A 27,851-nucleotide genomic window follows, 5' to 3' on the forward strand; every position below is an offset into this window, starting at 1 on the left:
AACAAAATGAGCCACTGGAACTGGGCCGGTGGGCCTGGAGGGGTCTGCCTGTCCCCCTTGCAGAGGGTCTTCTTGCCATGAAGCCGGCACAGGTCTGGGTGCTGAGGACCCTTGCTCGGGTTTGGCTGAAAGGAAAACAGACGTGGTCAGTGTCCCTTGTGAGCCTATGCAGGCCTTTCCGGGCTGGGCCCCACCTGCCTGCGTCTCTGGAGTCCTCGGGGTCTCTGTGTGGCCCCTGTGGTCTGACACTGAGGACACACCTGTAGTCTGCTGATGCCAGAGGGAGGGGTGTGTGCTGCCTGGCATGGGGAAGCTGTCGGGACATGGCAGGTGGCTCCTGGGACTGCCCGCCAGGGTTCAGACTGGCTGGGGGCTTCCTACCACACACCCTCGTCCCAGGGCTATTGGGCCAGGGATACAGCCCCCAGTTCGAATTCAGGTGGGAGGGGCCTTGGATGTCCCCCAGCCCCTTGCCACCTCACATGGGGACCCATCTCCACAGTGGGTGATTGGGCCCGGATGTGGGTCACCCTCTGCCTTCCTGGGCTGCCCAGTCCATGCCAGGACTGACTGTTCCCACATCTGGCTGAACTCTTGACTCTGGCTCTGGGCCTGGGGTCCCGCCTATGCCCTCTCCCTGAATGCTCTGGGGGTCAGAGACACTGATTCCCTCGTCTCCCTGGCTCAAGCCTTGTTGTTCTGGCACCCTTGGAGGAGCGTGCAGTAGTGAGGGGCCTCTGCTGCTCTCTGAGGCTGTGGGTGCTTGCAGCGAGGGGTGGAGTCTCCCACAAATGAGTCTGGCTCTTCCAGTGCCCTTGACGGCCTTGTGATGGGGAGACAGAGACACTGTGGAAAGTGGGAGGGGGCTTGTTGGAGGGTCATGCCCACATCGCCCTCCTGCGGGCACATCACATCCAGTACACACGCACTGAGCGCCTGCCGTGAGCACCGGTGGCCTCCTGCACTTTCTTAGAGTCCAGGAGGAAGAGGAGGAGGAAAAGGTGAAGAGGAAGGCCCAGGTAGTAGGGCTGTGGGTCTTGGGCACTCCCCCACTATTGACTACCCCAGAGGGTGACATGGGAGGGGACATGGCACTGGAGCCCACCTGGGGGTGGCAGGTCCCCTTGCTTCCTTGTTAGTTTCTTCGTAGAGGCCCTAAGATGCTTGAGCACAGTGTCATCATCCAGGGTCCAGGTGTGGAAGAACTGGTTCTGAAAAACGTGCCCACAGGCCAGACCTGGACGTCTTCATAGGCGCTCTAGGGACAGGGTGGACATCAGGCCTGGAGAGTTCCCTGGGAGGGGGCACAGCTGATACCCCATGACCACTTCAGTCTCCCACCGGGCAGTGCCGGATCCTTTTGTGGCCACCCCAGGGGTCCAGATGTGCACAGGAGGCTGTGGCAGGGGGACGACCTGGGCAGGGAAGTGCTCACCACACTCCCGACTTTCATCTGGGCCATGTGGGGGACGGGCTCAGTGTCACTGTGCCCTGCCCAGCCAACCTGGCCAGACCTCCCTCTGGGTCAGAACAGAGGATCATGAGGACCCTGTGAAGAAGCTGCCCTTGGGCCAGTTGGGATCTGACCCCAGGGCTCCCAAGGCCCCACTGGGCACACGGAGACTTACTCTTCTGAATCTTAAAGGCAATGCTTGTCATCGGCATCAACACCTGTTCTCCTTCCAGCAAATACACGTCCCACAGGTGCAGGGTGAGCCCAAGAGAGATCTGTGGGGATAGCAGGTGTGGGAGACTGTAGCCCTTCCAGGCTGGGGCTGGTGGCTTGAGCTGCACACATTGGGGCACAGTCCCCAGAGTCAGTGACCTTCCCCATGAGGGTTTCCTGAGCCCTCCAGGGCGCTGGGTCAGACAAGGTCTTGCAGCTCCTCATGGGGGCACTCATTGGAGTGGGGATGTGACTCCTGGAGAGAGGGGCTTGCCCAGGGCTTGAGGCTTCCCTGAGCCCTCTCAAGTCGGGTCTTGGCCCAGTCTGCCCATGAGGCTGGTCCTGAGCCCCAGTCATTGCCCTGGGATGACCCCTCTTGGGCAGAGGGTTTTGCTTGTGAGTACTTCGGGGACCCGCCTGAGCCTCCTGTGGGCTGTGGGTGAGCCAGACCCCCGGGCTGGGGAAGCAGGGCACTGCAGGGCAAGGAGGGTCCCGGAGCCAGGGTCTCCCTGTGCCTTCTTACCCCATCATTCAGCATCCGGTGAAGCCAGCCTAATGAGGAACCCTGCGCGCAAAGACCTTCCTTGTCCTGATGGGAGGAACAGAGGTGCTCAGGGCCCCCTGGGCTGCCCTAAAAACCTCCCTCTTCCAGGGCCTCTGAAGACTCTTCCCCTAGTGCAGAACACTGGGCGGTGTCCAGGGCTCCCCCCAACACCGGCCCCTTCCCACACTCCCGGTGGACACACTGCCCTTTGCCCTGCTCTGCGGGAGCTGGGCCCCATCCCTGTGCCTCTGTCCTATAGACCAACTCCCGGCCCATGGAGAACCCGACATCCCAGGTCAGGCCCTGGCTGGACTCAGCCAGTCACCAGCCCCATGAGGGGCTCCAGTCTCCGTTCCTCCAGCCCCACAGGAGGCAGGGCCTCTGGGGAAGAGCCGAAGGGACCATTAACTCACCAGATGCCACATGGTCTTGTGTTGTGACGTGGGGACCACATGCTCCTGATGGTCTTGGAGCCCCTGGACTGTCCCACCATTTAGGCTGTGGAATCTGAGAAGCCCCCAGCCCATCATGAAATCAGAGCCTTCCCCCAAGATGTGGAGCCATCAGCTGGAAGAGCTGGGCAGCTGGAGAGGCCCCCAAATCCCAAGGCCTCCCACCCTCCCATCTGGTGACCTCACCAGGCGACCTTTGCCCTGGGGACGTGGGGCAGGAACATCCCCTGGAGCCTGGCTAGAGGTTCCCCTGGAGGCCTCCTGGACCAGGGTGCAAAAAGGGCAAGCCTGACTTGAGGCCACGACAGGGTGGCCAGAACAGGGTGGGTGCTGGGCTTCCCGGTCGTCTCCTGGAAGTGGGGTCGGGCCAGGGGACACGGGATGGGGAGATGCTGCCATCTGGGCTTGGTTGGCCCATTTGTGAGCACCAAGGGTAGCTGAAGCCCAGGCAGCTGTGGGGCAGGAGGACTCTCAGGGAGGGGAGAGTCAGCTGCACAGAATCAGAGCCAGAGGGCGTGGCAGCAGGACACAGAGGGTGGCCACGGGGAGGATGAGATGCCCTCCGCTGATGGGGATGAAAGGCGTCTGACTTGGGCTTTGGGGGTCAGCCGTGGACTCCTGTGGGACCCTCAGCAGAGACATCCTAAAGGTTCCCAACAAGCTAGCGACACAAGGAAGGTGCCTTGGCTGAAAGCCGAGATCGTCTGGCCAGGGTGGCCATCCCTGGGTCTGGCTGCATGAGGTCCCAAGGGCAGCTGTCCACCTACCCTGCAGGGAGTGCCTCTCCCTGGCCAGCAGCTGCACCAGTGCCCAGAATGCATCCTCCTCAGGCAGATAAAGGAGGAACAAGGCCGCGATGTGGCTCAGGTCCCTGCAGTAGCCCACCTCCTGCAAGAGCCAGAGTCACCATGAAAGGACATCATCTGGGAGGGCTGAGGTCACCTGGGAGGACTCACATCATTGGAGAGGGCAGAGGTGACTGGGGAGGCTTTCACTGAAGAAGAGGCTTCCTCAGGATGCAAATTCATTTCATGACAAGAGCCAAGTCCATCAGGCACTTCAGCACCTTGTCCAAACTGTCTCCTGATGGCACCATCCCGCATGCGACCCTGCCAAGCTCCTGGGCTTTGGGGCAGCCCCAGGAGGAGGGCGTCATTTCTTGTTCTGAGAAGTGGTGGTCAGACCCAGGTGACACCAGGAGTCCAGGCCCCGACTCCTTTGTGTCTCAGCTTGACCCCTTGAGACCACTCCCTTGCTGGGAGGTTTATGCCAGCGGTGAGCTGGAGTTCTACCTCCTATATCCTGGTGGGTCACAAACACTAACTTTAAAAGAAGTGATGGCACCCCCACCAGACACCCACTCCTGTGAACAGGGAAATACTGCCCGGGAACGTCACTGCCGGGAATACTCACCGGGTTATACTCCGAATATGCCAAGAGGATGTAGAATAGTTCCCGCTGCCTAGGAAACAGAGAAATGAGGCTTTTGTTTGTTTTGTGCAGATGCCGTAAGTTTCACTTTGTCTACAAAGCCTAACAACAAATCCCACTTTAGGTTCAGATGATTCACCAGATAAGCAGTGAGCTCTTCAGGGCCTTTGACTTTGAGGAAATGTTTCAGTAAAATCCACATCTGTGACATGCAGATAGCCCAGTTGTACAGTGACTTGCCTGATCCTTTTCACTCTGAATGATTTTATTTTTTCAGTTTGCACACATGCCAGCTCAGTCTTTGGGTGTACATTTCCTCCGTGGTTCTAAACCAATGTGCAGAGTTTCCTGGCCACTGCCCCAGCCCCTCCTGCAGCGACTCCTTCATCTTCTAAGTCTCCAGGGTGGCCCCTATGCACCCAGCCTCTCCCTGATCCCTCAGCCCCCGGCCACCCAGACTGCTTCTCAGTCCCTGTGGTTTGGCCTTTTCCAGAATGGCCCAGGAATGGGAATCCTACGTGGTAGCTTATTGGATCTGGCTTTTTTCCCTCAGCAAAATGCACCTAGGATCCACCCACGTTCGTGCAGGCATCACTGGCTCATTCCCTTTTCTCACTGTGTCTTCCATTTGGAGGGAGGACCAGCCTTGCTCTCCCCATTCCCATGTTGAAGGCTGTCCCTGAAGGCTCCTTGTGTGAGTGACGATGAATCAAGCAGTGGACGTGGCATGCAAGTTTCATGTGGATGTCAGTTTTCAAATCAGTGGGTTCAATATCTGTGACACTTTGGGGACACGTGGTTCAAGTCCATTGAGCGTTGTGAGTCACTGCCAAACTGGCTGCCAAAGTGGCTGTGCCATGTCATGTTCTCAGCAGACATGGATGACAGTTTCCAGGACCCCTAGTCCACCCAGCTTTTGGTGCTGTCAGTGTTGCCTGGAGAGGCTCATGGGCCCTCCATCCTGCCACCCTCCCGTGAGTCCTACCATGGGTCCCCGTGGGTCAGGGAGAGCACCTTTCACCATTGTGCATGATTTTGTTTGCTGCCTTCTGTCTCCTCAGGATCCTCCTGGGTTCTGGCCCCACATGTTCCAGTCTGGCCTGGCCCAGGGCTTGGAAGCAGGGAAGTGCTCTGTCCTTGGTGCCGGCTGGTCCCTGAGCCAGGAGAGCTCTTGGCAGCTCTGTCATCCCTCCTGGGTGACCCTGGCCTCTTCTCCGGGGAAGCCCCCATCCCTTTCATTCACTCCATCTTCGCTGGGACCCTGTGGCTCCCGTAGGCTTACTTGGCTCCATATCGATCCCTGAAGAAGATGTGATTCCTTAGTGTCCTGCTCACGTCCAGGTTGATCTGGTGGATGTGTTCAGATGACCTCTTGCCCTTCTCCTTCATGACCTGTAGGGCAGGGCCAAGAGGAGGAAGCAGCCTCAGAACAGATGGAAGACTCCCGGCCCCAAATGGCAGTCAGCCCACAGTCAGCACTCTGGGAAGGAAGGAAAGCAGGAAGGTTTCCTTCTGCACAAAGCTGCTTTTTGGCTTGTTACTGAAGCCAGGGAGGGTCACCGGAGCCGAGTTTGTCTGTGGTGACTATGTCACCGTCCGTGCCCAGGATGTGCATCTGACCATCCCACCCACCCCCCAGCCTGGGCTAGATGCTCCCTCCAGCTGGAGACCTGGGCCCCTGACACGGCCTGTCCTGTTTGTTGTGCTCTGGCTGAGCGTACCTTGTATGTTCTGGGGTTTTTCGACTTGACTTTCTGTATGTTCAGGAGGACTGACCACACTTGGCCCCGGTTGTTCATGGGAATGCCCTTATATATTCGATCTATCAGCTGTGGGCAGAAAAGCCACGGGGTGACCACAGTGAGGGCCAGAGCCCGAGGATTCTGGAAATCATTGGTTTTGGTCCCACGATCCCTCGTTAGAGGTGACATTAAGCTGGGACACATCTCCCTTCCCAGGATTGAAAGAGTGGATGGACACTCAGAGTCGGGACTCTGATCTGAACATTTTCCTTCCTTCAAGTCACCGGCGCATCCCTAGCCTTGAGCTCCGGGTGGTCCCAGCCCTAGATTCAGATTCCCTCCCAGCAAGGTGACGCTTCCATAAATAGGAAATCTGGCGACCAGGCCTGCAGTCCTCTGGGTGAGGACAGTGTGCCACCCGCCCTCTGAGAGGCTGACGGTGCCAGGTCACAACCATGGGTGCCTGTCCCCTGTCTCTGCAGAGAGTGGTTCCGGGGGCCTCTCCCTCCACACATTACTTTTTTACTGTTCTTATATGTCTCCCACTGTCCCAGCATTTCCATCCACTTACTCTTTCATCTCATCTGCTGCCGCATTTGCTGTCAAATGAGGAATGTTGGAGTTAGCGGAGCTGCCAGGCTTCCCAGAGCCACCCCTGGATGCTGGGTCCTGGGCTCTAGAGGACTGGGTCCTGGTGGGACCCAGTTGGAAGGAGCCAGGGAAGGGCAGACCCTAAGGGTTGAGAGCCTTTGAGCAAATGAGCACCAGTGGGCTGGCTTTGGGACCCCGGGACGTGCCATCCTCAGGCCACAGACACACCAGTCTTAGATCAGGTCCCAGTCTCTAGGTGGGGTCCTGACACAGGCGGGCAGCCACCCCCAAGTCAGGACTGTGCTTCTCACTTTGGAATTTTATCAAACTGCCCAAGTTACAGCAATCTGGGGTCAGGTCCAGCAGGGACTGCTGCCCCTTCCAGTGACAGCATGTGGCCCTCAGTTGCCACTGCACAGACCAGCTGCCTCCTCTGCCTCATCGACCACCCGCCCACATCCCTGGACCAGCGCCCCCATGCATCAGGCTCTTACTTTCGCCTCCTGGGCAGTGACCGGGGGGCAGCTCTGTCTCACTATAAGCCAACATAGGCAAAGCTGAGGACCTGCACATGGCCTGGAGCCGCCCCAGTCAGGGAGCTGACCCCCAGAAAGGATTGGCTCTGTCCCTCTCCAGCTCAGGGCTCAGCCCGGGAGAAGGCACAGGGAAGGGAGGACAAGGGCCTTCCTGTGTGGCTGATTCCCAGGAGGGGCAGGACCTGGGAGAAGAGGGAGTGCAGGGCCAGCCTGGGCGGAGTTACTGGGGCCCCTGGCGTGGGGGGTGATCAGGCTGCACAATGGGGCTGCCCGTCCTGGACTGGAGGTGATGCTTTCTGCTGGAGCTGAGAAAGGTCAGGCCTGAGATTAGATGGGGGCCACCCAGGGTGGGTGACTGGGCCCTGACAGGAGTCCCTCAGGGAGTGACCACGTTACGCTACCAGGGTCAAGGGAGCCTGCCCTGAGACCTGCCTGGTGCGCCCTGGGTGCACCAGGGGCCCATCCCGCTTGACAGCCCCAAGGCCCTTGCAGGTTCTGACTTCCCAGGGTCCACCTGCCTCTCCCTGCATCTGAGCCACACACCCTGCATTTCAAAAGTGGCACGGCTCACAAGCTCACTCCCACTCTACTTCCCCTGGGATCCTGTCTCTCCATCCTATGATCCCTGAGGGATGGGCTCCTCTTACCTGGCCCCAGATCCCTTCCCAGCACCAGACCCAGGGTCTTTAGCCGAAAGCCCCTCTGCCTCCCTGGCCTCACCGTGAGATGCCCAGAATGGGGCCCTGCCCGTCTTCCTCCCCATTCTCCTAGGACCACAGCCCCCACTGTCCCCATGCCTTTCCCACTTCCCCATGGGGACAGCGAGGGCTGTAGCTCTAGGGAAATGGGGGACCAGTCAAACCTTCAGATGACAGGCCGGGCGCGGTGGCTTACGCCTGTAATCCCAACACTTTGGGAGGCCGAGGCGGGCAGATCACGAAATCAGGAGATGGAGACCATCCTGGCTAAGATGGTGAAACCCCGTCTCTACTAAAAATACAAAAAATTAGCCGGGTGTGGTGGTGGGCACCTGTAGTCCCATCTACTTGGGAAGCTGAGGCAGGAGAATGGTGTGAACCTGGGAGGTGGAGCTTGCAGTGAGCTGAGATCGCGCCACTGCACTCCAGCCTGGGCGACAGAGTGAGACTCCGTCTCAAAAACAAAACAAAGAAAACCCTTCAGATGACTGTGACCTCAGCTGACATTTGACTGCAAGCTCACGAGAGATCCGAAGACAGAACCATCCCACTAAGAAAGAGGTGCCCAAATTCCTAATCTAATAAATAGATATTTTTATATTTTTTAAGCTGCTAAAATTTAGGTTAATGTGTTGTGCAGCTATAGATAATTAATATAGATTTTGATGGAGTGCTGTCATAACAAATACCTAAAAATATGGAAGTGGAAGTGGCTTTGGAATTCGGCAGGGAATGGAAACTGGAAGGACTTTGAGGAGAGTGTTTGTGTAAGTCTAAGGTGCCAGGCTATTTGCACAAGCCTGATGGCATTTGGACAGACTGAGGACTTGAAGAAAAATGTTGCTGGAAACCGAGGGAAAGGGGATCCAGTTAGGGGAACTGGAGTGCTAGGTGGGAAGGAGATTTTTCACTTTAAATTTTTTGAATATTTAGAGTATTATCTATACGAAAAAACTACATTGATGATATACAAATAATAATTTTTAAAATAAGGCTCTAGAAAGCTGGACATCGTGTCACATGCCTGTAGTATGAGCTCCTTGGGCAGCTGAGGTAAGAGGATTGCTTGAGCCCTGGAGTTCAAGGCTTATAGTGCACTGTGATTGCCCCTTTGAATAGCCACTGTACTCCAGCCAGGGCAACACAGTGAGATCCCATCTCTATTTTTAAAATAAATTAATTTAATTAAATCAAAGAGGCCTAGAGTGTGAGCTTCATAATTCAGGCTGATTCCTAGGGCCTCTGGTCCCTGCAGCTTCTTTTCTTCTCCACTACAAGGCACAGGTCACCACTACTCTGAGTGACCCCACTTCCAAGTAGACTGGAAAGTCCATGTGTTGGCCAGGTGTGGTGGTTCCTTCCTATAATTCTGGAACTTAGGGAGGCTGAGGAGGGAGGATCACTGGAGTCCAGGAGTTTCAGACAAGCCTGGGCAACATGGCAAGATCTTGTCTGTACAAAAGATAAAAAAATTAGCTGGGCGTGGTGGCACACCTATGGTCCCAGCTACTCGGGAGGCTGAGGCTGGAGGATCACTTGAGCCCAGGAGGTCAAAGCCGCAGTGAGCCATGTTTGCACTACTACTCTCCAGCCTAGGCAACAAAGCAAGACCCTGTCTCAAAAGATAAAATAGAAAGAAAGAACAAAAAAAGTCCATGTGTCACTGTCTCCCAAAGGCCATGGCCAGGGTCTCCCATTGCACTTCAGGGGACAGAGGGAGCTTCAGATTACAGTTGCTCCTCACCTTGTCATGGGGCTACATCCAGATAAACCCACTGTGAGTTGAAACTAGTGTCAATCGAAAATGCATTTAATGCACCTAACCTATCAAAAATCATAGCTGGCCAGGCGCGGTGGCTCACACCTGTAATCCCAGCACTTTGGGAGGCCAAGGCAGGTGGATCACAAGGTCAGGAGATCGGGACCATCCTGGCCAACACGGTGAAACCCCGTCTCTACTAAAAATACAAAAATATTAGCCAGGCGTGGTGGCGGGCGCCTGTAGTCCCAGCTATTCAGGAGGCTGAGGCAGGAGAATGGCGTGAACCCAGGAGGTGGAGCTTGCAGTGAGCTGAGATCACGCCACTGCACTCCAGCCGGGGCGACAGAGTGAGACTCTGTCTCAAAAAAAAAAAAAATCATAGCTTAGTTAAACCTATCTCAAATATGTTTAGAACACTTCTATTAGCCTACAGTTGGACAAGATCATCTAACATAAAGCCCATTTTATAACAAAGTGTTGAATTCTCATGTAATTTATTGAATACTGTACTGAAAATGAAAAATGGAACGGTTCTGTGGGTACTCTATTGCTTTCTTCCACCAGAAACTTGAACCATCATAAGCTGGGGAGTAGGGAATTGTTTGTATTTGGACTGGTCCCATAAATCTCTTTTCTTTTTTCTTTCTCTCTCTCTTTCTTTCCTTCTTTCTTTCTTTCTTTCTTTCTTTCTTTCTTTCTTTCTTTCTTTCTTTCTTTCTTTCTTTCTTTCTTTCCTTCTTTCTTCCTTTCTTTCTTTTTCTTCTTCTTCTTTTTTTTTTTTTAACAGGGTCTTGCTGTGTTACCCAGGCTGGTGTTGCAGTGGTACAAACACCATTCCTGGGCTCAAGAGATCCTCCTGCCTCAGTATCCCAAGTAGCCGGGATTACAGGCACATGCCACCACATCCAGATAATATTTAGTTTTTGCTTTTTTGTAGAGACGAGGTCTCACTTTGTTGCCTAGGCTGGTCTCAAAATCCTGGGCTTAAGCGGTCCTCTACCTCGACCTCCCAAACTGCTCAGATTACAGTCACAAGCCATGGCACCTGGCCTTTTTTTTTTCTTATTTTTCTACCTTCAGGAAGATTTTCTTGATCTTCCAGTGATTCTTTGGAATGTTTTATGTATTCTATCATATGTTTAATTTTTCAAGAAACTTGTTCTCTGATTGTTCCTTTTTTTTTTTTTTTTTTTTTTTTTTTTTGAGACGGAGTCTCGCTCTGTTGCCCAGGCTGGAGTGCAGTGGCGCGATCTTGGCTCACTGCAAGTTCCGCCTCCCAGGTTCATGTCATTCTCCTGCCTCAGCCTCCTGAGTAGCTGGGACTACAGGCACCCGCCACCGCGCCCGGCTAATTTTTTGTATTTTTAGTAGAGACGGGGTTTCACTGTGGTCTTGATCTCCTGACCTTGTGATCCGCCCGCCTTGGCCTTCCAAAGTGCTGGGATTACGGGCATGAGCCACCGCGCCTGGCCAGTTGTTCCTTTTTTAGAGCATCCTAATCTCATTTTGCAATTGCAGGATCTTCCCTTACCTAGTTGAAATAGTAATTAATTTTTACAGTTGTTTTTCTATTTTATGTATTATTTGTTTTCTCAAGGTTCCACAAATTGGTTCCCACCTCATTCATTTCATTGAAAAATTATTTTGTGCCTTTTCTAAAGACTGGAGTCATCCAAACAATGCCATCAGGAATTCAGACAACGTCTATCTTCCTCTTTCATCATCTTTATCAAGCTACCTTTGAGGCCTCTATGTTGCCTCTTACCTCTAAAGTGGCTACCATAATTTTTTTTTTTTTTTTGAGATGGAGTCTCACTCTGTTGCCCAGGCTGGACTGCAGTGGTTGCAGTCTTGGCTTACTGCAACGTCTGCCTACCTGGCTCAAGCAATTCTCTGCCTAGCCTCCTGAGTAGCTGGGATTACAGGTGCCCACCACCATGCCCTGCTAATTTTTGTATTTTTAGCAGAGATGGGGTTTCACCATTTTGGCCAGGCTAGTCTTGAACTCCTGATCTCGTGATCAACCCGTCTCAGCCTTCCAAAGTGCTTGGATAACAGGTGTGAGCCACCGCGCCTGGTGTGGCCACCATAGTTTTAAGAATCACAGTTGCAATCAAGGAAGGAAAATTTTCCTAGAAGCTCCCAGAATTATTCAGCTTATACTTCACTAGCCAACTATGTGAGACTCTCAGCTGCAAGACTATCTGGGAGAGAAAGTATTTTTCCCTCAGACTCTGGGGTAGAGGGGGAAAGCATGGTGGCACACGCCTGTCATCCCAGCACTTTGGGAGGCCGAGGTGGACAGATCACCCGAGGTCAGGAGTTTGAGACCAGCCTGACCAACATGGCAAAATCCCATCTCTACTAAAAATACAAAAATCAGCCAGGCATGGTGATGCGCACCTATAGTCCCAGCTACCTGGGGGGCAGAGGCAGGAGAATCGCTTGAACCTGGGAGCTAGAGGTTGCAGTGAGCCAAGATCGTGCCATTGCACTCCAGCCTGTTTGACAGAGTAAGACCTTGTCTCAAAAAAAAAAAAAAAAAAAGGAATGAATAAATGAATGCCCCATGCTCTGAAGTTCATCCCGAAACCCCTACGTTACTAGCCCCACTTCCTAGGATGATTAAAAATGGAATCTTTTGGCCGGGCGCGGTGGCTCAAGCCTGTAATCCCAGCACTTTGGGAGGCCGAGACGGGCGGATCACGAGGTCAGGAGATCGAGACCATCCTGGCTAACACGGTGAAACCCCGTCTCTACTAAAAAATACAAAAAACTAGCCGGGCGCGGTGGCGGGCGCCTGTAGTCCCAACTACTCGGGAGGCTGAGGCAGGAGAATGGCGTGAACCCGGGAGGCGGAGCTTGCAGTGAGCTGAGATCCGGCCACTGCACTCCAGCCTGGGCGGCAGAGCGAGACTCCGTCTCAAAAAAAAAAAAAAAAAATGGAATCTTTTTATATTTGTCAAATGCTGTGCTAATGCTATCAGAAATTACTGGTGAGATTTGAGGAGGGGGATCAGTAAGGAGCATCCCTTTTCCTCAGTGTGAGTTCTAAACTATTGAGACATAAAGGAGTAAAATAGATATGGATTGCAGTATCACCCTCATTGCTGATGAAGGCCTGGATTGAGGGTGTGGCTTAGATGAACCAGGCAACAACCAACATCCTAATGTCATACCCAGAATTAGATCCACCTGCCTGGTCATAGGCAGGACTGAGACACGCGGGCCTCACTGCAGGGCTGGCTGCCTGATGGCTATGCTCGCCAGCTGCCAATGGGAGGCCCCACCCAAGGGCAAGCAGGAGGCAGGCAGAGCTAGGCTTACACTGTCCTCTGCAGCTCACAGCTACCTCCTCCTTCCACGAGGGGCTTGCGGGAAGGAGAGAGAGGCCAGGAGGCTGTGACACTAACGGAAGAAACACACAGAAAGGAGTCTTTTCTCGAACCCCCAAATAATCAAGATTGTACTGTTAATCTTTCTCCATATTAAAGGAGAATGTGCCAGCCACATTTCAGGCCTGGTGCTCAAAAATAGTAGGTGCTTAATACAAGTCAGCCTCCTTTCCTCCTCTTCTCCATTCAAATTCTTTCTTAACCAGGGTAGGAAGAGATTAGCCTTCCCCTCTTCTTTAACATACTTAGACTTCATTTCTCCCTGGGATTGCTCAGTTTCTCTTCCTGTGTTGCAATTCCCGCAGCATGTGACTTTCATCAGGCAACCCTGGTGGCCCTGTGATATTGGGATAGTGGAGTTACGCCTCACGTGTCACATTCCTGCACCACGAAGTCAAATTGCGGTTAACAGAGCCAGTTGCCCCAGCCCTGTGGAGGGTCTCCTCTCCCTCCCTGCTCTAGGACTCATCCACCTTCCTTATGCTCCACTTCCAACAGGTAGAGGACATATATCTTCTTTTTTGGAGCCACCGGGCATTTGAACCCCTTTCTCATGTTTGAACCCCTTTCTCATGTTTGGGGGACTCTCACTTTGTGGTTTGATCGGGAGGAGGTCCTCACCTTCTACTAGAGAAAAGGAAATGTTCTGTTTCCCCTTTCTCAGCCTCCCTTTTGCAACTACAGCCAGCGCATGTGACCAGGGCTGGTCAACCAGAGGGGCCTGTGCCAGACCTTGGGGGAGCCTGGTGGGGTCTGAGGGAGGCCAGGACTCCCGAGAATGTCCACTGTGGATGGTGGGCAGTGCAGCACATCTGAATTCCTGGCACAAGAGGGGCTGCTGAGCCGGCTGGGGACGCATTGAGGTTTCTAGGCGCATAGGGCTTGGGTTGCATTGGGGGTGTTGTCTCTGACTGTGCAGGTTTTTTTTTTTTTTTTTTTTTTTTGAGACGGAGTCTCACTCTGTCGCCCAGGCTGGAGTGTTGTGGTGCGATCGCAGCTCACTGCAAGTTCTGCCTCCCGGGTTCACGCCATTCTCCTGCCTCAGCCTCCCAAGTAGCGCCCACCACCATGTCTGGCTAATTTTTTGTATTTTTAGTAGAGACGGGCTTTCACCGTGTTAGCCAGGATGGTCTCCATCTCCTGACTTCGTGAACCGTCCGCCTTGGCCTCCCAAAGTGCTGGGATTACAGGCGTGAGCCACTGCGCCTGGCCAGACTGTGCAGCTTTAAACCTAGTTTTAGGGTCTTGTGGTGGTTCTGTGAGCTGCCTGTTTACCTTACGATACATTTTCTTCTCCATTCAGGCAGACGGTGTCTATGGTTTGTAGCTGGGAACAATGACAGTGAGGCAGTAATTGAGTCCCTGACTTGGTCTTGCAAGCCTGACGTTTCCATCCGTTCTCCCTTGAAGTAAGAGAATACTTCAAGAGTGCGCAGGCTGCGTCTCAGGAAGGACATGGGCACACCCACCTTGTCCTGCAGCCTTTCTTCCCCTTGGTGGTGGGGAAGGCGGTGCTGTGGACAGTGACTAACTCAGAATACGAACCAGGCATATTGGTCTCCATTTTGTCAAAACCAACCCAGTGCCCTCAGGCAAGTCTCTTCACCTCTCCAGATTTTCTCACATGTCAAATGGCCTGGGTGGAGATGCCAGACCAAAAGATGCCCCAATTTTAAAACTGTTTCTGTTCTCAAAGCTGGAGTCTCATTTTAATACTTCAGCTTCATGGAGTGTTTTTGTTTGGTTTTCCTGTAATAACTTGTGGTAACCATAGTTCAAGCAACAAAGCTTGATGGACCATTACTTTTATTGCACCTGCCAGTCCTGGTTTCCAGCCCCAGACTCAGCTATGTCCCAGCTTTAAAAGTCCAAGAACCAGGACCTTGCAATAGAGGAATTACAATAATGTGCATTCAAACTATACCTGCGGACTGGGGCTTAGGAATTCTGTCTTGATACCACTTATGAAAGGTGTCCCCTTCACTGATGGCAGGTGGGTGGTTTATAGAACAAGCCCATTCAATCTCTTTGGGACTTGAATCCTGGCTCTGAGTGACCTTGAGTGGCTTTGAGTGAGTGACCTCATTCAGGTTCCCACATGCTGTTTAATACTGTAACTCATGGGGTAGGGCTGACTTAACCTTCCCAAGAAGCTATGAGTTTCTCAGGTGCAGGGGCCATGGCTTAAATACATTTCAAATCCCCCATCTTTACCCCTCGCTCAGCTTGACATACGTGTATACCTGTGTAGGGGTAGAACGTCTCTGTAAGACCCACCCAAGGAACTGACAACAGTGAGTGGCTCAGGGAAGACGGAAACCAGGAAGAGGGGACTTACTCTTCACTTCACATTCTTGAATATATTGCCATGAACATAATAGTATTTGTAAAACTGCCTAATAAAGAAATAAGAAAATTCACATCTCTGTTTTTATTTCATTTTGTGGAGGTAGAATCCTGGATTTATTCAACCCCCTATTTAGGGGCATCCTGATTTCTCCATCTTGCTAGGGGATGTTGACTCACCTCTCATTAACCTGGGAAGGCTTCCCAGAGGAGGTGACTTCTGACAGATGAGCAGGAGTCAGATGAGGCAGGGTAGGACATGAGGATAAAGTATTCCAAGCAGGGGGAACATCATGAATGAAGGTGGGAGGTGCGAGAGTGTGGCCCTTGTGAGGAAATGCAAGGAGGGTAGGGGTGGGATGGGTGGAGATGAGGCCGGAGGGACCCACAGGTCGTTTAGGGCTCCTGCAGCATGCTAGGCACTTGAACCTTGGACTCGATCCCAGGCATAATGGGGAGCCATTGAAATAATCTGGGGCTGGTGAGCGAGAGTCATCAACTGTACAAATCAGCAGCATTGTTCCGGGGAAAGCAAGACTTAACCAGCACTTCAGCTGTATCGGTGACCAAATACACATTTACTCAGAAGGAGGGCTGGTTTCCTACTGCCACCTCTCGTTCCAGCCTGCTGCAGGCTCCAGATGGGAAACACCCACAGAGCTATGGGAGCAGAGGACTCTCCTAACTCTGTGAGAGGCCGCAAGAAGGTGATGGAAAAAGCCTTCGCAGGCTGAAAACCCAGACTCACAGCTCTCCAGATAGGCAAAGGTGGGAAAGGGCCTTCCAGGCAGAGCAAACCGCAAGAGGAAGCTCAGGGCGCATGCGCAGCAATTTAGGCTTGACAGCTGGGAAACGGCCAGGTGTTCATAAGGTTTGTTTGTCTTTTCACATTTTCTGTCACTCCCTATGAGGTTGGTTTTTAATGAGCTATTTTATAAATCATCGATGCACTTCAGACATCGATTTCAGGGCATCCCCAGACAGACCCAATCAGAACTTCCAGGTGATGTCTTTAATCTGACGACTTTGGGAAATGTGGCTTTAGTCTAGACAGAGAGTTCTCTAATGTAGTTGCTGGCTAAAGCTGTATGCAGAGGGTCCACCCACACTGTGGAGTCACAATCAGTCCACCAAGTGAGGGAGCTGCCTGACAAAGGGGGTGGTCCCTGGGTCACTCTAACCTGTCAGTTTGGTGGGGCTGGAATGAAGGCGGGCTAGTCCTACCCAGGAGGTGCAAACAAAAACTGAAAAGCAGCAAGACAGACTTTTCCAAGTTCTTTCTGGGTGTGGCTGAGACTGCACCAATCTCAGACTTCGGCCATTCCTGAAGCCCTCTCAGTAGGGGCCTCTGTCCTTGCCAAGAAGCTAAAGACTGGGTGCAGTGGCTCGCACCTGTAATCCCAGCACTTTAGAAGGCTGAGGTGGGTGGATCACCTGAAGTCAGGAGTTCAAGACCAGCCTGGCCAACATGGTGAAACTTCATCTTTACTAAAAATACAAAAATTAGCCGGGCATGGTGGCAGGTGCCTGTAATCCCAGCTACTTGGGAGGCTGAGGCAGTAAAATCACTTGAACCCAGGAGGCGGAGGTAGCAGTGAGCTGAGATCATGCCATCACAGATCCAGCCTGGGCGACAAGAGTGAAACTCCATTTCAACAAAAAGAAGCTAGAAAGAACTGGAAGACCGACCAGTCAGAACGGAAACTCACAAGGTCTCTGGGCTTCTAGGGGTGCTCACTTGTTCCTCAGGGCTTCCCCTACTGCTCCTCCACTTTCTCCCCCAACCCAGAATGTCTTTCCCCCTATAAATGAGAACTCCCCACTCCTCAGCCCTCACTCTACAGTTAGCCTGAGGATGCAGGCAAGAAGCTGTTGGAGCTTGAGGGAGGGGAGGAGGGAGGGAGATGCATGTGGTGCTAGTGTCTTCATTCTCTGAGCTGGGTAGGGACTAACTGCAGGGCAGCCTGCTACCAGCAACACTGGTTTGTCTTGAGTCAGTCCTATGGCCTAAATAAAATGTGGTCCCCTCTGGATTCGTGGCTGGCCCTGGCACTTGTAGCTGGAGAAGGCATGCAAACACTGAGGATGCGCCGTGCTGGTTTTCAGACGGTAACATCGGTTGCCTTTGTCTTGGAGTACCCTCCCCATCCCACTTCATTTACTTAGCAAACACTGATTTGAGGCCCTGCTGTTCTGGGCCTGGGCCCCAGAGGAAGAAAGGCACGACCCCAGACCGTGAGTGTTCTCTGAGAAGCAGACAGAGGCAACACTGCTGTGAGAAGCAAGGAGAGGGCTGAGACCGTCCTGAGGACAGCAAGGAGGGCGCTAACCTGGAAGACGGACGGCAAAGATGTCTGAACTGAGTCTTGAAAAGCCAGCCAAGCTGCTCACCCCAAAAGAAAGTGTATTCTGGCTGAACAAACCAGCCAGAGGGAAGAGATTGCAGTGAGATTTCAGGGCTAAAACGGAAGTGTTTACAGATCTCCCTTCCCAGAGACCCTCACGGTTGCCCCCCACCCCAACCCCAGCACTCCCACAGAACCTCCCAAGGGAGAATGAGCAGAAAAGGCCCCAAGGGGAGGTTTTTTTGTTTTGTTTTGCTTTGTTTTGTGACGGAGTCTCTCTCTGTCTCCCAGGCTGGAGTGCAGTGGCCCGATCTCGGCTCCCTGCAAGCTCCGCCTCCTGGGTTCACGCCATTCTCCTGCCTCAGCTTCCCCAGCAGCTGGGACTACAGGTGCCCGCCACCACACCTGGCTAATTTTTTTGTATTATTAGTAGAGACGGGGTTTCACTGTGTTAGCCAGAATGGTCTCAATCTCCTGACCTCGTGATCCACCCGCCTCAGCCTCCCAAAGTGCTGGGATTACAGGCGTGAGTCACTGCTCCAAGCCAAGGGGAGTATTGCTGAATGTGGGGTGGTGGGGAAAAGCTGGTCAGTCTTCTGATGAAGGGGGGAGTGGGGAAGGGAGCTGGGCTCATTCCTAGCTGTTGAACTGTGCTCTGCCAGAGCTGGGCCCTGTGGAGCAGTTAACTCCACAGAGAGTCCTGAGGGCTTGGAGGGGGCTTTCCCTCAAATCCCAGCATCCAGACATTCAGACCGCTTCTGCTCTGCCCAGCAGCCCCGCTAATCCTGGCAGCCACTCATTCATTCACAAGTTTTTTAAATTAATAGTGAAGGAGCACTTTCTCCTAGAGGCTAAAGATACAGCCACGGATAAAACAAAGATGAAACAAAGACCCCACACGCCTTCATTCTAGTTGGGGAGACAGGGAATGATCAAACGAGGAAGGGAGGAAGGCAAGCAAGAAAGGGAAAGAGGGGAAAGGTGGACCCGTTCATGTGGGAGGGAGAGGCTCAGTAATAGCGGGCATGGGGCAGAGGCCTGAAGAAGGGCGGGAGGCGGGAGGGAGGGAGAAGAGGAATCCCAAGGGGAAAGAGCAGCACCTGCAAAGGTCCCCAGGCAGGCCTGTCCCCAGAGCCCCAAGGGTGGGCCAAGCAGGAACTTACTGTGCACGGAGAGACCCAGAAGGGTTTAAGGGCGCCAGCTCTGAGCTCATGCATGCCTGGGGCCCACTGTTCCCTAGCGGCCTGCATTTGGGCAGATTGCTTCAACTCCCTAAGGCTCAGCATCCCTGTCTGTAAAATGGGAAGAATGGTGCTACTGCACCATGGCGTTCTACGTACTTTTTCTAAATAAATGGCAGCTATTATTAGGATTATTATAAACACAATGGATATATGTTCAATAGTGAGTATTAGCACTTTCCCAAAGGAGTAGTCCAACAAGATAGACACTAAATTTCTAAAAAAATTTTTGGTCTTATAAAAATATCTTAAATTATACCGACAGCAATACATGCCATGTATGGGGTGTGTGGGCATCACGTACCGGCAATCACAAATCACACTCACGCCTTCCCTGACTCCTCACAGGCAAGGCTTGCCCCCATTACTCCAGAGCTGCCTTACAGGCACCAAAAGCAAGGGCCAGAGGAGCCAGGAGCTTGGCTGTGTCTGGACAAGACAGTCTGAGAGCCAGAATTAGGCTGCAGTCATCTTCAGATGGAAACAGAAAGTTTCTCTTTGAATCGACACTTCCTTGCACTTTCTTTCCATTTGAGTAAGCAGAAGCCTTAAGAGTTTAAGCCTTTTTCAGAGAGTTTGGAGCTATGGTCAGTGTAAGGAGACAGCCATCTCCCTTTTAATCTTTGGTTTTGAACTTGAGTCCCTGGGAGATCCCTCGGTGACTAGCCTGGGTCTTTGGAAGGGTCTCAGGGATGTGAGCAGGTTGCAGCAATCCCGCTCTGACCACCCCCCCCCCGCCACCGCAGGACAGCCCAGGCTGGGCGATGGATGCCACAGCTGATCTGGAAAGTTCTGCTCAACTGCCCCCCTGCCAGCCCCTCTCCAACCTTTGTGGGAGCCATTCCACCTGGTCCATGCTTCCTGCCGCCCAGCTCATACCCCTCATCATCAGAGCTCAGCACGACCCAGCTCTCTCTCCTGCAGGACACACATAAGCCTCCCCGCCCTGCTTGGTCCAGTGTTCCCAGCTTTCTCAGAGCCCAGTTCATCCTACCATGGGTTAGCAATGGTGGGAGAGATCAGGGCAGACCTGTTCTAGAGGAGCCTGCCAGAGCAGGGGAAGAAATAATGACGATGAATAAATCAAGTGCTTATTTATTTATTTATATATTTTTTGAGACAGTCTCACTCTATTGCTCAGGCTATAGTGCAGTGGCGCGATCTCAGCTCACTGCAACCTCGACCTCCCCGGGCTCCAGAGATCCTCCCACCTCAGCCTCCCAAGTAGCTGAGACTACAGGTGTGCGCCACCACTGCTGGCTAATTTTTTTATTTTCTGTAGAGACGGGGTTTTGTCATGTTGCCCAGGCTGGTCTTGAACTCCTAGGCTCAAGCGATCCACCAGCCTCAGCCTCCCACAGTGCTGAGATTACGGGCATGAGCCACCTTCACCCGGCCTGAGTGCTTAATTAAAAGAAAAAAAGAAAAGCCTTGGAGGCCAAAGGTGAAGCACTGCGTGGAAGTTGACCTCCAAGCAGGGAGCAGACAACCCAGCACCAGCCCAGGCTCCACATGGGGCTGAGAGAGGGGAAAGGCCACCGACCGTCCCTACTCCATGGGGAAGGCAGCCTCTGCCTGTGGCTGACGGGCTGGCAGACGGATAAGGACTGGCTGGCAGGAATGGGCATCCAGCTGCCTCTGCTGCTCCTGTGAGCCAGGGATGATGGTGCCAGTCAGTTCTGCATGGCCATCAACAGGCCAGGTGGCCAGGTCGGGGTCTGTCAGCCCCAGTGGCTGAAACACACAACAGCCTCATCAAACCTAGTCTGAGATAGTCAGGAAACAGATTTAGAAAAAGACATAGTGATTTTGTTTCCTGTTTGCTTTTTCTAAAACATTCCTCTCTAATTGATGTATGACAATAGCTCTCACTTATTGCTCATTTAATGTGTGGCAGGTCTTTTGCTAAATTCTTTTCATATGTGTATTAGTTCATTTAATCATTTATATGTGTATTAATTCATTTATGAGGTCTTTTCACTGTCATCACTATGTACATAAGGAGTTTATCTCCAGGGAAGTTAAAAACTTTACCAAATAACTTGACCAAGGTTTAAATGGAGGTCTTACCCAGAGTCAAGTTTAACCACCAGACTTTCTCTACTACATTTTCTTTAAACAGCTCTTTGGGACGGGATTGACCTTGCTGCAGGGTCTTCCTCTGATTCCCAATTCTTTGGATTCAATCCACATTTAAATCAGTCCTCCTGTTTCTGCCTTAAAAAAACCAATGTTTATAATATTTAAATATTTATTAGGAGTCTCTATCTCTGCAATGGTATGTTTCCTGGATAATTTTTCTGATGAAACCCGGAAGAGAGAGAAAAAGATAAATATTGATTGAAGCCCATACTATGACAAGAATTTTGCTGGATACATATGTTTCTTTTCTTTTCTCTTTTCTTTTTTTTTTTTTTTTTTTTTTTTTTTTTTTTTTTTGAGACGGAGTCTCGCTCTGTCGCCCAGGCTGGAGTGCAGTGGCGCAATCTCGGCTCACTGCAAGCTCCGCCTCCCGGGTTCGCGCCATTCTCCTGCCTCAGCCTCCCGAGTAGATGGGACTACAGGCGCCCGCCACTGCGCCCGGCTAATTTTTTTCTATTTTTAGTAGAGACGGGGTTTCACCATGGTCTCGATCTCCTGACCTTGTGATCCGCCCGCCTCGGCCTCCCAAAGTGCTGGGATTACAGGCGTGAGCCACCGCGCCCGGCCTTCTCTTTTCTTTTTATTATTTATTTATTTATTTATGAAACAGCGTCTCACTCTGTTGCGCAGGCTAGAGTGCAGTGGTGGGATCCTGAAAATTTTTCAAAATATTAGATCACTAGCTACAGTTTAGAAATACTTTGTCATAAAGAGAGAGTTTGGATGAAATGGAATTTTCTGTAGCATCCATACTTGCTTACATTTACCAAAGGTTAAACTGTTCCCACGTATCACGTTTTGCTGGGCAATTTACCTTTGCTCACTAGGCATTGGCCAGTGGAGAAATGGTTTACATTTGACAGAGGCCTAAAGCACACAATGCATCTCTACTTTAAGTTTTCAAGAAAAAAGCCTGCCCAAACTTTAAAAATCAGATAAGAAACACAGAGAATAGGGACTACCATAAAACTATTTACACAGCTAACTGGGATTAAAGTAGACCTCAGAGCTTTTAGCGATATCGCCTGACCTCTGCTGGACACAGTTGGGATTGCATAGCTCCCAGGTCCTTGAAAGTAACCAGCAAAGTAAGAACCTACTAAAAAATTCAAAAATTAGCCGGGCGAGGTGGTGGGCGCCTGTAGTCCCAGCTACTGGGGAGGCTGAGGCAGGAGAATGGCGTGAACCTGGGAGGTGGAGCTTGCAGTGAGCTGAGATCCGGCCACTGCACTCCAGCCTGGGCGACAGAGCGAGACTCCGTCTCAAAAAAAAAAAAAAGAAAAAGAAAAAATTTACAGAATGCCTCATCTAAATCCCTCATTTCAGAGATGAAGATAGTAAGATTCAATGAGCTTATGTGGCCTACCAAAGAGCACACAGTTACTTATGAAGTGGCATATTCAGGACCAGTACCTAGAAATGTATTATTGCCCAAAAAACCACAAATGCAAATGTTGATTAACTTCATTGGAATGAATAAATACTCTTTGGATTAAAAGAAATAAGACTGCTCAGGGTTAAAAGGACCATTTCTTTCAAGAACGAACTCTGCCAGTGTCCCTGCAGAGACACATGGAACCCAAGGGAGGCACCCAAAGGTCTCTACAAGAGAAAGCTGAAAGACCACTGAAATATGTAGTCAAATTATTCTACACTTTAATATCTCCAAATGCATAGTGTTAACTAAAGGAGTATAGAGTGTTATATTTGAAAGAACATAAGCTTTGCAGCCATGCAGTTAGTGGCTGCTTACTAGCTGTGGGAGCTTAAGTAAATGACTTAACCTCTCTGAGCTTCAGTGTCCTCAACAATAAAATAGGAATCATTTTGGTAGTTTTCCAGAGAGTTGTTTGAGAATACATGAGATTGTGTGTGTGTGAAAATCCTTAGCATAGTACCTGGTGCTATAGGCCAAGGGGAGTGATAGTGTTTGATTTCTTGCATGAAATTAAATATACACCAGATTTTTTTTTTTTAAAGACTGGGTCTCATTTTGTTACCCAAGCTGGAGTGCAGTGGCACAGTAACAGCTTACTGCAGCCTTGAAGTGATCCTTCCACCTCAGCCTCCTGAGTAGCTGGAACTACAGGCACATGCCGCCATGACTAGCTAATTATTTTTTCTTTTAATTGTTTGTAGAAACAGAATCTTGCTATGTTGCTCAAGCTGATCTCAAACTCCTGGCCTCAAGTGGTCCTCCTGCCTCCTACCTTAGCCCAGCAAAGCACTGGGATTACAGGTGTGTGAGCCACCACGCCAGGCCTAAACCAGATTTTTTTAAAAAACTTCAGACAGGGTCTCACTCTGCTGTCCAGGCTGGAGTGCAGTGGCTTAATTTTGGCTCACTGCAGCCTCAACCTTCTAGACTCAAGCAATCCTCCCATCTCAGCCTCCCAAGTATCTGGGACCACAGGCACCACCACATCAGCTAATTTTTTGTATTTTTTGTAAAGATGGCTTTTGCCATGTTGCCCAGGCTTGTCTCAAACTCCTGGGCTCAAGTGATCCAGCCACCTTGGCCTTCCAAAGTGCTGGGGTTACAGGCATGAGCCGCCACGCCCAGCCCCTACAGCAGATCTTAATGGTGGAAGTTACGCTAGTTCTGTTTTTCTCACCAAAAAAAAAAGTGCTGATTTATACATTTATCATGGAGAAATACTCAATTCCATATCTCAAAGACCCAATAAAATAATCTAAAACGGACAAGATTCTATTCACAAATGCCTTAAAGAGACACTTTAGGCCAGGCACAATGGCTCACATCTGTAATCCCAGCACTTTGGGAGGCTGAAGCAGGTGGATCGCTTGACCCCAGGAGTTTGAGACCAGCCTGGGCAACATGGCAAAACCCCATCTCTACCAAAATAAAAAAATTAGCCAGTCTTATAATACAGTCTCAAAATTAATTAATTCATTAAAAAATAAAAATGTTAAAAAGAGACACTTTAGGCCGGGCGCGGTGGCTCAAGCCTGTAATCCCAGCACTTTGGGAGGCCGAGACGGGCGGATCACGAGGTCAGAAGATCGAGACCATCCTGGTTAACACGGTGAAACCTCGTCTCTACTAAAAAAGTACAGAAAACTAGCCGGGCGAGGTGGCGGGCGCCTGTAGTCCCAGCTACTCGGGAGGCTGAGGCAGGAGAATGGCGTAAACCCAGGAGGCGGAGCTTGCAGTGAGCTGAGATCCGGCCACTGCACTCCAGCCTGGGCGACAGAGCGAGACTCCGTCTCAAAAACAAAAAACAAAACAAAAAAAAAGAGACACTTTAAATGTTTTAAAACATCCCCACTCCACTATTTTGTTGTTGTTGTTTGCTTTTTGTGGTTTTGCTGTGCCTTCTCCATGATAAAAAGTGCTCTTAAAACTTGCCAGCTAAATCGGGGGGGGCGGGGTTGTGTGTGTGTAAACATTTCATAAACATTTGCTAGGCACATTTCCTTCAAGAAGAGAAGAAACAAGTTTTTGTCAATAAGAAACTGTGGATATGATGCCTCCCTGAGTTAATGAAATCAACCCAGACTATTTTTCGTTGCCATGAGGGAGGGAGAGTACACCCCTGTCCCTTTATGGTGTTAGAGAGTGTCCAGTCCAGTGTGCTCCGTGGAACCCTGCAGGAGTCACAGCAGGGCACTACTGAGAAAGCGCCAAGAGGACAGGATTCCCTTTAACCAGAGCAGCACTGCATTGACAAGTTTTACTTTTCTGCTCCCATGAGGAAAATTTGTTTGCATGAAATTTCTTGTGTTTGAAACATATTTGCTGAACACAGATCTAGGCTCCTTCCCTAATTTTATATATGAGAAAACTGAGGCTTGGGGAAGTGAAATGACATCACTAAGTTAAAGCAGAGCTGGAAACAGTACTCAACGGTCTGTATCAGCCGGGGAACTTGGTTGCTGGTTAGATGCCAATCCTGGATAACCAAAGCAAAGACTCACAGGGGCTTGCAGAATTGACAGGAGCCCGATAGTCAGGCTTGGAAATGGCTGGAAGCACGAGCACGCTGGAAGGCCAAGAAGCTGGAGAGAGTTCACAGAAAGTACATAAATCATCTCATAACCAGAGGAGCCGGTTTGAAAGGTTGATGCCTCTACTGCCTCTTCTGCAATGCATGGCACCAACCTTCTCATATAGTTTGACTGTGTCCCCACCCAAATCTCATTTCGAATTGTAGTTCCAAGAGTCCTCATGTGTGGTGGGAGAGACCTGATGGGAGGTAATGGAATCGTGGAGGCAGTTACCCCCATGCTGTTCTCGTGATAGCGAGTGAGTTCTCACAAGATCCGATGGTTTCATAAGAGGCTCTTCCCCTTCACTCTGCACTTCTCCCTGCTGCCACCATGTTAAGAAGGACATGCTTGCTTTCCCTTCTGCCGTGATTGGAAGTTTCCTGAGGTCTGCCAGCCCCGCGGAACTGAGTCAATTAAACCTTTTTGCTTTATAAATTACCCAGACACGGGTATTTCTTCACAGCAGCATGAGAATGGACTAATACAGTCTTACTCTAGTGTCACTTGATTGAAAGTCCCAGAGAGAGTTCCATGATTGGCCGGGCTGAAGTTACGTGCTCACACTCTGGCTGAACTGGAGCCAGGAGAGATAGGTCTGGCCCCTTAAGCATCCCTAGTAGGAGCACCAGCCACAATTAGCCACTCACACTGGGGAAGGGTAACGCCCCAAAAGGAAGTTTGGAAGAGGAAAGGGATGTGGGTGGCCCAAAGGGCAACTAAAGGGAGCCTGATGGCCCAGAGCAGATCCTGATAACATGGACACTTTGTCTCAAGCAGGACGAGCTGCAGCAGGGAGAAAAAGATCTTTGCTGATGTTGAACATCAACAGGGTAAGCCTCTTTTCTTCAGTTACATTATTGCTGCAGTGGTGAGAACCCTAACATTAGTCTATACACTCCACCAGCTCATCACTAACTGAAAACTAGGTATTCAATAATCCTATACCCATTGCTGAGCAGCCACTCGTTTAGAATATTACTTTTCTAAACATAGGTGTAGGTCCAAAGTCAGGATAAAGAATAGGTTGAGCCTTTAGGGAAGTCAGAGTTCTCTGGAGAAACAGAACCAATGGAATATATATGCACAGGGAGAGGGATTTAATTTTACAAATTGACTCACACCATTGTGGAGGCTGGCAAAGTCCAAAATCTGCAGGGTCAGCAGGCAGGCTGGAGACCCACGGAAGAGGTACAGCTGAGCCCAAAGGCAGTCCACTCACAGGATCCCCTCTTCTTCTGGGCAGGTAATCATTTTCCTATTAAGGCCTTCAACTGATTGGTCGAGGCCCACCTACCTTATCGAAGGTCATCTGCTTTACTCAAAGTCTATTGATTTAAATGTTAATCTCATGTAAAAAATACCTTTATAGAAACATCTAAAATAATGTTTGCTCAAATATCTGGGTATTGTGGCCTAGCCAAGTTAACACATAAAACGACCCATCATAGACAGGTCTCAGAAAAAGACCTGGAAAGGTTTGAATGACTTTTCAGCCAACTGTAGCCACAGCATGACCTTGGGCAGTCACTTTCCTCTCTGAGCCTCATTATCTGTGAAATGAGGGGTTTGAATTGGGTGGTGGCTAAGGGTTTGGGGGATACAATGGCAAGGTGAGTGTGAACATTTAGTTTATCTCCCCTCCCGGATTCTCACGGGGGAATTTCCAACAGAGTTTGGGATGGCAGGGACTTGGCTCAGACACCGAAAGGAAAGGAGGCAGAGTGCTCGTTAAGGGGTTTCCTACCCAGCACCCATTTCCTTCTGCCCTACAGTATCCCAACTTTTATTCAGATTCCCACCTTCCCTCACGGAACCCGTGCGCTTCAAGACTGACCTCACTGCCAGCACCAGGGATTGGTCCAATTGGCCTAAGAGGATTTCTATCTCCAACCATTGATTGTTTCAGGAATCCAGGCCTGAGCGGATTCGCACATGACATCTCCCTGGACACGGGGATGGGTTCACAAAGGGGTTGGAGTCACTGAGATGTAAGGAGAAGTCTGCTGGCAGCTTCTGGGACATTTCACCCGGGTGCTGAAGAGATCGCTGCTGGAAAAGGCTGTCTTCCTGGGGATGTTGTCAGGTGAGGCCTAGAATTGTGGCAGCCACCTTGCCGCCAGCACAGGGGAACCCTGACAGAGCCCTTCTCCTCTCCCGTCTTGGAGGGCCGGGGGCGGGCCGACCCAGCACGCAGGAGGCCTGCACCGCACAGCCTTCTCGCTGAACCAGGCAGCAGATCCACCCCGCAGGGCTTCCTCCCACGTGAGCAAATGCGGGAAAGGACGCTGCAAATCAAAGACGACCATCCGGGAGAAGCAGGAGAAACTCCCCAACTTGAAGTGAATGTATCAACATTTCAGAAAAGGTAGAAAGTGGATGTTGCTGTTTAATCTGTTCAGCATCCCTCCCCTACCTCTTTTGATAATTGGCCTCAGCAGGGTGGGTGGCTCACGTCTATAATCCCAGCACTTTGGGAGGTTGAGACAGATGATCTCAGGAATTCCAGACCAGCCTGACCAACACAGGAAAACCTCGTCTCTACTAAAAATACAAAAATTAGCTGGGCGCGGTGGTGCACACCTGTAATCCCAGCTACTTGGAAGGCTGAGGCAGAAGAATCGCTTGAACCCGGGAAGCGGAGGTTGCAGTGAGCTGAGATCACACCACTGCACTCCAGCCTGGATGACAGTGAGACTCTGTCTCAAAAAAAAAAAAAAAAAAAAAAAATTCTGTCTCAAAAAAAAAAATAATAATAATTGGCCTCATCCATTGGACACCGTTCTGGGAATGACACCGAGGCTAGGCCAATCAGCCTCTCCTGAAATGTTTCCCTGAAGCTGGAAAAGAGAAACTCTATCCGGAGCTGAAAGGAGGTGAATTTGACGCTACTAGTGTTCCTGTTTCTAACCAAGGGACACAAATCTAACTGCAGAGAGAGAGGAAATGAAG

At 51.0% G+C, this 27,851-nt stretch overlaps 1 pseudogene across 1 annotated transcript; it reads right to left on the reverse strand.

Annotated features, from left to right (window-relative positions):
• Window positions 1–357: 357 nt before the first annotated feature.
• On the reverse strand, window positions 358–27,208 carry TBC1D29P (TBC1 domain family member 29, pseudogene; annotated as a pseudogene). Its single transcript, XR_012425051.1, has 13 exons — window positions 27,012–27,208; window positions 24,831–24,895; window positions 6,921–6,961; window positions 6,354–6,434; window positions 5,815–5,922; window positions 5,376–5,485; window positions 4,076–4,124; window positions 3,426–3,550; window positions 2,624–2,717; window positions 2,190–2,255; window positions 1,625–1,728; window positions 1,111–1,258; window positions 358–415 (listed from the first exon to the last, which is right to left on the reverse strand). The product of XR_012425051.1 is annotated as a TBC1 domain family member 29, pseudogene (transcript).
• Between the last annotated feature and the right edge of the window lie 643 nt (window positions 27,209–27,851).

Source organism: Macaca fascicularis, chromosome 16 (assembly GCF_037993035.2).
Source record: "Macaca fascicularis isolate 582-1 chromosome 16, T2T-MFA8v1.1".
Lineage (NCBI taxonomy): Eukaryota > Metazoa > Chordata > Mammalia > Primates > Cercopithecidae > Macaca > Macaca fascicularis.